Source organism: Eriocheir sinensis, chromosome 14, assembly GCF_024679095.1.
Source record: "Eriocheir sinensis breed Jianghai 21 chromosome 14, ASM2467909v1, whole genome shotgun sequence".
Classification (NCBI taxonomy): domain Eukaryota; kingdom Metazoa; phylum Arthropoda; class Malacostraca; order Decapoda; family Varunidae; genus Eriocheir; species Eriocheir sinensis.
Window position 1 is genome coordinate 9,003,614 of NC_066522.1, and position 12,335 is coordinate 9,015,948.

Below are 12,335 nucleotides of genomic sequence, written 5' to 3' on the forward strand. Positions count from 1 at the left end.
CACACACACACAAAGTAATTTTCAGTCTGTTTTCATATGTCATTATCTAGCTTCTTCAATCTTAAATATAATAAAATTCATTGACGTCGCTAATTCTCGTGTTATTTAGTGTTTTCTATCAGTTCTAATCGCTCCCGGCCAATATTGCGGCAGCTGTATGTTATGTAAAATCCGTTACGTTGTTAAAATACATTAAAAGACAACAGGATCACGGCATTACTTTCAGATGCATCATCAGTGACCTAATGACGTGTGTAATTTACCTTCATGCTATTCTGACTCACACTCGCATCGTTCACTTTTTGTGCACTGATGTTTACATTTAAGCGGCGCAGGTAGTTTCTATCGAATGTTTATAAAAGTTTTTTGGTAAACATTGTTTTTATATTTCAATACGTTTATTTATGTGCTTGTACGTATACCTTGACATTCTCTCTCACGGCTACTTAAATATTTACGAAGGTTCCAGCAACATACTTAACCGAAAATATTGCAAGCACAATAAACGTGCATGATTTTCTGCCTTTTTGGCTTTTATTTCTGACTATTTTCCTTCCCACCACTTCCAACATCCCTGAAAGCAAATATTTTACCTAATGTCGACTCTATCTGCGCCGAACATGTTCGTGCAACATATATATATATACTTGTTTTCTTACCTTTGTACCGTACTATTTTAATATCTACTACCTCGGCATGAAAATACCTACTACTCAGTTTAATTAGGATTTACATCTCTCTCTCTCTTAAGCTTATCCGGAATCTACTTTTGTCAGTGTAAATCTCTCTCATAGTTTCCAAGTTACTTTTTTTCAGTCTTGCTCAGTCAGAGTTTCCGTAACGTGGAAACCAGACAGGAATACTTTAAATGATTCTCGCTGTGCATTCTAGAATGTTTTCGTAATTGTTTAAATTGTAATACGGTTGTTATTTTCCTACCATAAGCATGGTGTATCATTATAAAGCGTTGTATTTTGATAGTCTTCTAAGCCTGGTGTTCCTTCAGTTAATTAGGAAGCATTAAATTCTTTCTCAGTCAGAAGTTGTATAACATTTCACCATACTCTGCCTGGGTTTTTAGGGGGGGTGTTGTTTAGGGTTGTTATCCTATCTTTAGTTCTACAATAAGTCGCTTCAGGAGTAGAATAAACGATGAGACTGATAATTATTTTTGCTTTGGGTCGTTATTCCCCGTTTAGATCCAGATTTAGTCACTTCGGGGCCAAGGTAAACGACGAGACTGGTAATCCGTGCAGTGTGTGATTGTTGCTGCTGAGCATGCGTTAGATTACCCTCGCTCGCGGAAAACACTGGTTGAGACTTGCGAGGATTTGGACTTTAGAGTTAAGAGTATTAAGGGGCCCTGGATACTACGCTCCAGTGTAGTGTAATATTGCTTTCGCAGACACATAGACACACACAGTGATTTCCTGTTGCTTTATGCTCTCAGATTGCAGGACCTTATAAAAGCTATTAGAAAACTTATAATTTTCAAGATACACTAGTAAAGCCTTAAATTACAATACACTAAAGATAAGAACTAGTCGTTTTTTCGAACCCAAAGACCCCGTATTAACGCGTAACGCTTAAAATGGTCATCACAGTTCTGTTTAAGATTTGATTAAGAGAGAGAGAGAGAGAGAGAGAGAGAGAGAGAGAGAGAGAGAGAGAGAGAGAGAGAGAGAGAGAGAGAGAGAGAGAGAGAGAGAGAGAGAGAGAGAGAGATAGAGAGAGAGAGAGAGAGAGAGAGAGAGAGAGAGAGAGAGAGAGAGAGAGAGAGAGAGAGAGAGAGAGTTATAATACCAATGGAGATGATAATTAACTTATTTTCATTAATTATATAATACCGCAGAAGCCAATGTCACTAAACCCATACCTTCTTCCATTTTATGCACGCTGGCACATCTTTATTTCTCCTTGCCCTCCCATCCACTTCCTTCAGTTATTTACACATATGGTTCTTTTATCTTTCTTATCCTTCTCTAAAATGTCGGCTTCCTCCTTTATTTCCTACTCGTCCTGTTCATTTATATTCCTAAACCTGCTCCTCTTCTTTCTCCACCTCCTAACTTTCTCCTCTAACTCTCTCATTCTCCCTTTACTGGCCTCGTGTTTCTCTTGTAAAACACTCGTATTACTCTTCCATGACCCCATTCTAAGGAATCTCTCTCTCTCTCTCTCTCTCTCTCTCTCTCTCTCTCTCTCTCTTGTATTACCTCTTTCTCATTTCCTTTACTTCTTACTTAATTTTCTCCTTTACTATGCCATCACTGTTTATTTCCATGCATACTGAACCTTCCTTTCAACACCACTACTACTACTACTAATAATAATACTAATACTACTACTGCTGCTACTACTATTACTAATACTACAACTACTACAACTACACTAACATTCATTCGCAACAACCACCACACAAAATAAAGAAAACACAACACCAAACCTACCACACATCCATCACCACACCAACAGTCATCATTCTGCCACTGTTACAGACAAAAAATCATTCCTTCACCATCGCTAAGGCCTTCCACTCCATTACCGCCGCCACCAAGACATCACCAACCTAGCTCTCTCTCACCGGTATTGAAATTTATATACATACATGAAAATATAGTTGCACGCACCGAAGAGTTTCACAAGAAGAACTCTGGAGACTCATAAGAAATGAAAACCAGAGAAAAAAGTGAAGGATGGATATCTAAAGTGGATGGAAATATGTTGGAGGAATAAAACGATGATATGAAAATTATGTGGAGAAGGTTAGTGGGAGAGGAGGAGAAGGAGGAGGAGGAGAAAAATGAGAACAGGAACAAGAAAACGAAGAGGGGGAGGAAGAATAACAACAAGGGCAATAAGAAGAAAACGAATAAAAAGTAAGAGAAGGAGGAAGAGGAGGAAGGGAAGAAAAATGAGAACAGGAACAAGAAAACGAAGAGGGGGAGGAAGAACAACAACGAATAACAAGAACAGGAGTAAATAGAAGATAAATGTAGGAGGTAGAGGAGATTAAAGAGAACAGTAACAAAAAAAAGGAAGAGAAGGAGGAAGAACAAGAACAGAAAATCGACTGAAGAGGAGCCGATTAAAACAAAACAAAAAGAATGAAGAAAAACAAGATAAAAGAAGAACGTGAACAAGAAAAAAATAGTAGAGAAAGCAAGGGAAGAAGAAGAAACAGACCAGAAAAAGAATCCCCCCCCCCCCCCCCACACACACACACACGCACCCTCACACGTCACACCTTCCTTCCCCTTCTCCAATCACTTCATCAATCTGAAACCTACCTAATAGACTTTTCCTCCCTTTCATCTTCTTTACCTCATTAAAATACCTCTTGACACCACTCTCCTCCGATCCTTCTTTCCCACGTCATCCTCTCTAAGCTGTCTCCTCCTTCCCACGTCCTCCTCTTCCTCTCCCTTATAATAACGAGCTCAGAACTCTTAAAAGGCGACTGAGAGGGGATAGACGGAAAGAGGCAGGTGAGAGAATGAGTTATGGGCGGAAAATGTGAAGAAGGTCGCAGGAATATGAAAAGTGGGAGGAGAGGATAAAGGAGATGACAGATTTGGTGATGGTAATGAGATACTAGAGAAAATTAGGGAAACCAATGGAAAGCGAGATTAAGAAAGGGGTGGTGAAAAAAAATATGATAGGAATAGGGGGAAGGCGTATTGTGAAAGAAAGAGTCAAGTATTCGAGGAAAACAATAGAGGAGATGGAAAAGGAAATTAAAATGAGGAAAGAAAGAGTGATGACGCAAGTAAAGAGACGCTAACTAGTAAAGAAGGGGTGATAAGAAAATAATAGACAAAAAAAGGCCTATCGGGAAAGTTATTGAGAAAAAATAATATAGAGAAGAAGTAAAAGTAAAAGATGAAAGCAAGGAGAAGAGCATAGGAAAGAGATGATAAAACAGAGTAATAAAAAAATAATGAAAGAAAAGATGGCTTATCATGAAAGAAAGTGTGAAGAAAATCCAGAAAGAGGAAAATTAAAAGAAGAAAGCAAGAGAATAGTAATGACGCGAGCAGAAAGAGATGACAAAGAACGAAGAAATAAATAATAAACAAAAGGAAAGAAGGAAGGAAGCAAAACCCAGAAAAAAATATAAAGAAGACGAAGCATAAAAGAAGAAAGAACGTTTTTAAGCAAGGGAAAGATGATGACGCAAGCAGAAAAAAATGATAAAGAAGGGAGTGATGAAAGAAATAATAATAGCCAAAGAAATAAAAGCGCATCATGAAATCAAGAAAAAAATAAGGAAGAAGAAACGTAAAAGAAGAAAGTATGGACATGAAAAGAGGAAAGGTGATGGCGCAGGCGGAAAGAAATGAAAAAGAAGGAAATGACGGAAAAAATAAAGAAGGTAAAGAAAAAAGAGCTTATTGTAAAGGAGCGACTCAGGAAAACAGGAAAAAAACAACTGAGGAAAAATAAAATAAAAAAAACAAGGATATAGACAAGGGGAAAATGATGAGGAAATGATAACGTAGGGAGTAATTAAAATGAAGACAAAAAAAAGCGAATGGTACGTAGAGGAAAAAAAACAAAACAAAAAAAAATATAAGAGGGAAAATAATACAAAACAAGAAAGCAAGGATATAAGCAAACGAAATAACACAACCGCTATGGGAACAAATACAAAGAAGGGAGTGGAAAAAAAAATAATAACTGGCAAAGAAAGAATACCAAGAAAAAATACAGAAGATTTGAACTAAGAGAGCAAGGACAGAAGCAAAGGAGAGGTGATGACGCAGGCAGAAAGGGATGAAAGGCACTGAGGCAAACGCGGCCCTTGATAAAATTTACTCCTTTTTAAAGCCGCCGGAAAGGTCTTCATAAGTCTCCCTGAAGTTATTTGTATCAGTGACGGGGCGAGGTCATGGAAGGGGAAGGACGGGGGGGAGGAGGGGGAAGGGGAAGAGAGAGAGAGAGAGAGAGAGAGAGAGAGAGAGAGAGAGAGAGAGAGAGAGAGAGAGAGAGAGAGAGAGAGAGAGAGAGAGAGAGAGAGAGAGAGAGAGAGAGAGAGAGAGAGAGAGAGAGAGAGAGAGAGAGAGAGAGAGAGAGAGAGAGAGAGAGAGAGAGAGAGAGAGAGAGAGAGAGAGAGAGAGAGAGAGAGAGAGAGAGAGAGAGAGAGAGAGAGAAAAGTGAACTGACGAAGGGAAGGAAGGAGAAAGTGAATAGATGGATGGATTAAGAAAAGAAGGAAGAAAAGGAAGAAAATAATAGGAGATGAATGGAAGTGAGAGAGGAGTGCAAAAAAAAAAAAATGTGATTCACCATGAAATATATTTTATGAGATGAAAGGAAGGAGGAAGTGTAAAATGATAGAATGGCAAGTAAAGAAATGGAGGGAGAAGAGGAGGAAATAAATTACTCTGGATGGAAATAAATGAGATAAGAGAAAATCTGAAAGCTGAGGGAGAAGGATGAGATATGTAAGAGCATGAATAAGGAGAGAAAGAATGACTGGTGTAAGGAGGAGGGAGAAAGGCATGAATGAAAGAAAGATGGAAGTAGGAGTGCTAGAAAAAAGAAGAATATGAGAAAGAAGAGAAGATAATAGAAGAGAGAGAGAGAGAGAGAGAGAGAGAGAGAGAGAGAGAGAGAGAGAGAGAGAGAGAGAGAGAGAGAGAGAGAGAGAGAGAGAGAGAGAGAGAGAAACAGACACACACACACACACACACACACACACACACACACACACACACACACACACACACACACACACACACACAAACAGACATACGCGACAATTATGTATACGTGAACCAAAATACAGAAAATAAAAAAACAAAACAATGATAACGAACAGGAGAAAGATAGTGATAAGGATGAGCAGGAGGAAAAGGAGGAGGAGGAGGAGAAGGAGAAAGAGATAAATATGTAGGTGGGGACAGTGTAAATGTGTGTCTGTGATAGAACGGTGTGAAGGAAGCTGGAAAGGAGGACACGAGGTCAAGAGGAAAGGAGGAAAGGCGGATGGGAGAGAAGGAAAGGGGAAGGGGAAAGGATGGAGGAAGGGAGAGAAGGGAAGAGGAAGGGAAAAGGATGGTGTGGAGAAAGCGAGAAAAGTTCTTTCATTAATAAGCTGAATGTGGTAAAGATTGTGTGAGTGTGTGTGTGTGTGTGTGTGTGTGTGTGTGTGTGTGTGTGTGTGTGTGTGTTTTAATATAGAATTTCTATTATTATTATTATTATTATTATTATTATTATTATTATTATTATTATTATCATTGCCATTATTATTATTGAAATTTGTTTTTATTACGGTAATTATTTAACATTTTTTCGTTATCCTTATTGTTATTCGCATCACTAACTCGAAGCCTTCATGACTGTCACCATTAAAACTCTGTAATAAAACTGCATAACTGACAGCAAAATTAGGTAATAGTAATTGATTCCAAATAGAAGTAAAACAGAACGATGTTAATTAATGCAGCATTCAGTAAATGTAAATTTGAACCTCATTTTGCCTGTGAAAATTCAATGTGTTTTATACGTTGGCATTTTTATCGCGAGAAAACACACACACACACACACACACACACACACACACACACACACACACACACACACACACACACAAATAACCTTTATGCGAATTCAGCATGCAAGATAAACATTTGTTACCTCGCGCGATAAATATAAATACAGACAAAGGCTAATGATTAATAATAGAAATAAAACAACGTATTTCAAAAGAACACGCATCGCCGGCATATTTGGAAGCTGTTATCTGATAACCGATAATCCTTGCGTCCATGCGGGAAGAAAAACGACAAAAAAACTTATTTTCTCGGCTGGATCTAATTGAAGCCCACGTCATGCATTCACGGTCTGGATCGGATCACCACCGAGCTGATTTCGGATCCGTCTTTAACACTCGTGGTTTTCCATCAACGCAGGGAAGAGGCAGATTTTCTATATACTCGGCCTAAGTCCTAAGGCAATCAGTTTTTCTTGCTTTAATTTGTTCGCCATCAATGTAAGCTTTTCCCTAAGATAACAAGCTTTACTTATTCACCAAAGAAGGGTCTCATAATTTAAGTAAAAGGTAACATTATTTCAAGTACTTTTGGTAAAGACACGTAAAAAGACGGACATCGACGGTAATATTACCGTTCTCTTCGCGGCGCAGAATGGGTCGAGAGATGGAGCTTTGAAAATGTTGATAATGAGAGAGAGAGAGAGAGAGAGAGAGAGAGAGAGAGAGAGAGAGAGAGAGAGAGAGAGAGAGAGAGAGAGAGAGAGAGAGAGAGAGAGAGAGAGAGAGAGAGTGAGAGAGAGAGAGAGAGAGAGAGAGAGAGAGAGAGAGAGAGAGAGAGAGAGAGAGAGAGAGAGAGAGAGAGAGAGAGAGAGAGAGAGAGAGAGAGAGAGAGAGAGAGAGAGAGAGAGAGAGAGAGAGAGAGAGAGAGAGAGAGAGAGAGAGAGAGAGAGAGAAGCATATAAGGTATAAATTTATCAACCATATGAGAAGAGAATGATCATGCATAAGAAAATAAACATAACAGATACGGGTTATCATACACACGAGCAAAACTGGAAAACTAAAAAAGAAACAAAAAAAAAACCCTGGTGAAAGTAACAAAACACGATGACATCAGCAACACCAGGGAGACGAAATACATGAAACCTGCAGTAATGTTCATGGGCCGATGTTCGTAGCGTTCGGCGTCACCACCACCACTGTCGCCACCAACACCACGAATACAAAATTGGGCCGACGACAATAAGCATGGCAATTATTTTACATTTCTGGCAACACATCACTATCACCACCATCGGCGCCGCCTCCACTTACAAAATATTTATGAGAAAAAGACAAACAAAAATTCCCTTGATTGATTTTCACTCTTTCCTTTTCTCTCTCTCTCTCTCTCTCTCTCTCTCTCTCTCTCTCTCTCTCTCTCAGCTACCCCTTTAATTTCCTCCTTCTCCTTCTCCTCCTCCTTCTCCTCCTTCTCCTCCTCCTCCTCCTCCCCCGCCTCCGCCTCCGCCTCCGCCTCCTCCTCCGCCATCCCTCCGCCTTCCCCTCCTCCTCACCCTTCCCCTTTAAACCTCCCCCTCTACACAGTCCATCACTCCCCTTCTCAGCCCCCTCCCATTCTCCCCAAATATCATACAGCAGCTATTTTTCTCCCCATTTCCCATTTTATGTCCCATCCCTCTTAATTTCTCTCCCTTCTCACCCCATCTCTCTATTTCTCTTCTTTCATCACTCTACCTTTCCCTTTCTCTTCCATCTTCACCCTCTCTCTTCCCCATCTCTATCACTATCCCATCACTATCCCCTCCCTTCCAAATTACCTCCCCTACTCCTCAGATTCCTCTCCCTTGTTCACCCCATCTCTCAGTTTCTCCTCCTCCTCCTCCTCCCTTCCTTACCTCAGCTTTCACTTTCTCTTACCTTATCATTCCATCTCATATAAAGACTTGTACGTTTCCCTATCTCCAAAGGAAATTATTGTAGTTGATGTTACTCACCTCTAAAATGACTGACGAACATTACCCTCACCCTTCAAATCCCAATCATCATCATCATCATCATCATTGTCACCATCATCTGAGTCACCATCACCATCATAACTATCATTATCACGTACTACTCATCCAAATTGCATCGCTTTTGTCTTGCATTCACCATAATAGACAATGAATGAACACACACACACACACACACACACACACACACACACACACACGTCAGTCATGTCACCACTACTCCCAAAATATTTTTACAGAACCACACACAGAGGGAGAGGAGAGAGAGAGAGAGAGAGAGAGAGAGAGAGAGAGAGAGAGAGAGAGAGAGAGAGAGAGAGAGAGAGAGAGAGAGAGAGAGAGAGAGAGAGAGAGAGAGAGAGAGAGAGAGAGAGAGAGAGAGAGAGAGAGAGAGAGAGAGAGAGAGAGAGAGAGAGAGAGAGAGAGAGAGCGAGAGAGAGAGAGAGAGAGAGAGAGAGAGAGAGAGAGAGAGAGAGAGAGAGAGAGAGAGAGAGAATTCAATTTGTCCCATACACAGGCTCTTAGAATAATTATACCTAAAAAGTGTAGTTTTGAGCCTCCTTTTTTTGTAAAGAAAGAGAGAGAGAGAGAGAGAGAGAGAGAGAGAGAGAGAGAGAGAGAGAGAATAAAGTCTCCCATACTGGTGTACTAATTCCTATATTACCGCTGTGGGAATGGATAATGCTACGGCAATTGGTGCGAAATTTGCTCTCTCTTTACGAGCATATTTTTCTTCCCTTCCCATAACAAGTTTAACATAACCTAATCTCCCCTACATTAGGCAATTACAGTAAGGTCCCTCCTCCTCCTCCTCCTCCTCCTCCTAAGTGGAAAAAGGTCAATATTACCCCGATCTTTAAAAAAGGAGGTAAAAACAAGCCAGCAATTATCGTTTCATCAGCCTTACGTCTGTCCTAATTAAACTATTCGAAAAAATAATCAGGGATAAAATGATCACTTTCCTTGAAACAAATGATTTGATAACTGATAGTCAGCATGGATTTCGTAGTAATCGGTCTTGCCTTATCAACCTATTAACCTTTTTCAACGATGTTTATACATGCTGGGACGGCCGAAGTCCGTATAACGTAATTTACCTAGATTTTCAGAAAGCGTTTGATAAAGTTCCTCACGTTAGGCTTATTTCTAAACTGCGTTCCCACGGTATTAACGACCATCTATGTGCGTGGATTCATGAATGGCTCACCAACAGAGAACAACGTGTAGTTCTTAATGGTGAAGCATCGGATTGGCAACCCGTCACCAGTGGCGTGCCCCAAGGTTCGGTCCTGGGGCCAACACTATTCATAATTTACGTAAACGACTTAGAAACTGATATCCTATCAAAAGTAGCCAAATTCGCCGACAACACCAAATTAGGAGGTACAGTAATGAACAGTCAAAGTTGCGAGAATATTCAATCAGACTTAATAAGACTTGCCGAGTGGAGCGAAAAATGGCAAATGAGTTTTAACGTAGATAAATGTAAAGTAATGCACATAGGTGAAAAAAATCCTAACTTTAAATATTAGATTCAAGGACATGAGCTCAGCGAAGTAAAACAAGAAAAAGATCTTGGTGTCATTATCAGTAACACTCTTAAAATGAGTGATCAATGTTCTGCAGCGAGTAAAAAAGCCAATATGATGTTAGGATTAATCTCAAGAAACTTTGATTATAAATCACCCGAACTTATGAAGAGATTATATTTAGCATTTGTAAGACCACACCAAGAATACGCCGTTCAGTTCTGGTCACCGAACTATATCAAAGATCAAGTTTTGCTAGAAAAGATACAGCGACGAGCAACCAAACAAATTCCAGCGCTCCGAAACTTGCCATATGACGAGCGTTTAAAGCGTTTAGATATGTTTTCCCTAAAAATGCGAAGGATAAGAGGGGACTTAATTGAAGTGTTCAAAATCCTTAATGGATTCGACAACATTAACTCAGATAGTCTATTTCAGAGAGACACAAACACCTGTGCCCCTGAAACTACATCTCACCCATCGTGAGTATTAGGGGGGATTCTGGAGCTGCCCTGTGTAGGCCACTCAGCCTCTTCCAGTCTCCCTGTGTTTCTGTGTTCTTATGTTCTTATGTAATGAAGCCATTTTCCCCCACAGCTTAGGTTACCAGTAGTGTAAGTTAAGGGTAGTAATTTCCTCTTATTTCTCTCTTTACTGTAAAATTTCCATGTCCCTTTCTTCCTTAAAGGTACATGGTGTTCTCTTCTAACTATTTCCTGCCGGCACGTTGCCGGAGGGTGAGGTGGGTGGGGAGGAGCCTTCATCTATTCTGTCCTGTCCTACCACATGTAGATTACTAGTAATAGCGGTAGTAAACAGACACCCTCGCCATAGACCGATAGGTCTTCTGGTGTCTGTTCTTCCTATGTATTCCTATGTATTCCTCTTCCTCATCCTTCTCCTCCTCTTCCGCTTCCTCTTCCTCTTCATCCTCCTCCTCCTTCTCCCATTCCTCTTCTTCCTTCTTTTATTCCTCTTCCTTTTCTTCGCCCTCCCCCTCCTCCAGCTCTGTCATTCGATATCCTATCCTTTATATTTATTCTCTCCATTTCTTTCCCTATTGTCATTTCCTCCTATTCTTCTTTCTCCTTTCACCCACATTCTCCTCCTCCTCCTCCTCTTGCTCCTCCTCCTCCTTTTTCTTCTTTCAGCTCTTCTGAATTTTCATTTCCCCTCCTTACCTTTTTTATCCATTTCTTTGCGTATTTTCATATCCTATTCTTCTTTCTCCTCCCACTTCGAAATAATTCGAAATAATTCAAAATGACCTCAATCAAATCATCCAATGGTCTGAGAAGTGGCAAATGTCCGTTAAAGTTGACAAATGCAACGTCATGTACAATGGGTCCAGAAATATCAATCATCCATACATCATACGTGGGAAAACTTTGCAGGCGGTGCAGAAGGAATCGGATCTTGGGTCACCATCAGCAGTGACCTGAAACCACGCGAAGCATTGTAAAAAAGCATATATAACAAGGCCAAGACGGGTTCATAACTAGGAACTTCGAGTGTAAAATGCTAGAAGTAATAGGTCCCCTAAAAGATGAAAGTGACGTACTAACACAGGACAGCAGACAAATGGTCGAAATCCTAAACAGAAACTTCGCGTCTGTGTTCACGGTCGAGAACACCCAGTCCGTACCCGAGAGCCCTTCCCCACCGATGGGAATCACTCCCCTAGAAATTGGCACAATCGACGAACGGGATGTGAAAAAGTACCTAGACAAACTCGAGACAAACAAGTCCACCGGACCCGACAACTTGTCAACCAGGCTGCTCAAGGAACTCAAGCAGCAAATCCTCAGGCCACTCACCGCCATCTACAATCTATCACTACAACAAAACAAAGTCCCGAAAGACTGGAAACAAGCGAACGTAACACCGATCTTCAAAAAGGGAGACAAAAGCGTGGTCCTAAACTACAGACCAATCAGCTTGACCTCAGTGGCGGGAAAAATCCTCGAGAAGATCATCAGAGACAAACTCGTTAGGTTAGACAACAACATCATTTCCGATGCTCAGCACGGCTTCAGGAGTAAGCGCTCATGCCTAACCAATTTACTGGACTTCTTCCAAGGTATCTATGAAAACTAGGATAATCATATCCCCAGTGATGTTATATATCTAGACTTTCAAAAAGCCTTTGACAAAGTGCCACACGAAAGACTCCTCAAGAAACTCAAGTCGGCGGGGTTAGGTGACAATCTGACAGCGTGGATCAAGGACTGGCTCACTGGAAGAAAACAACGAGTTGTACTCAACGGACAAGCCTCCGAGTGGCTCCCG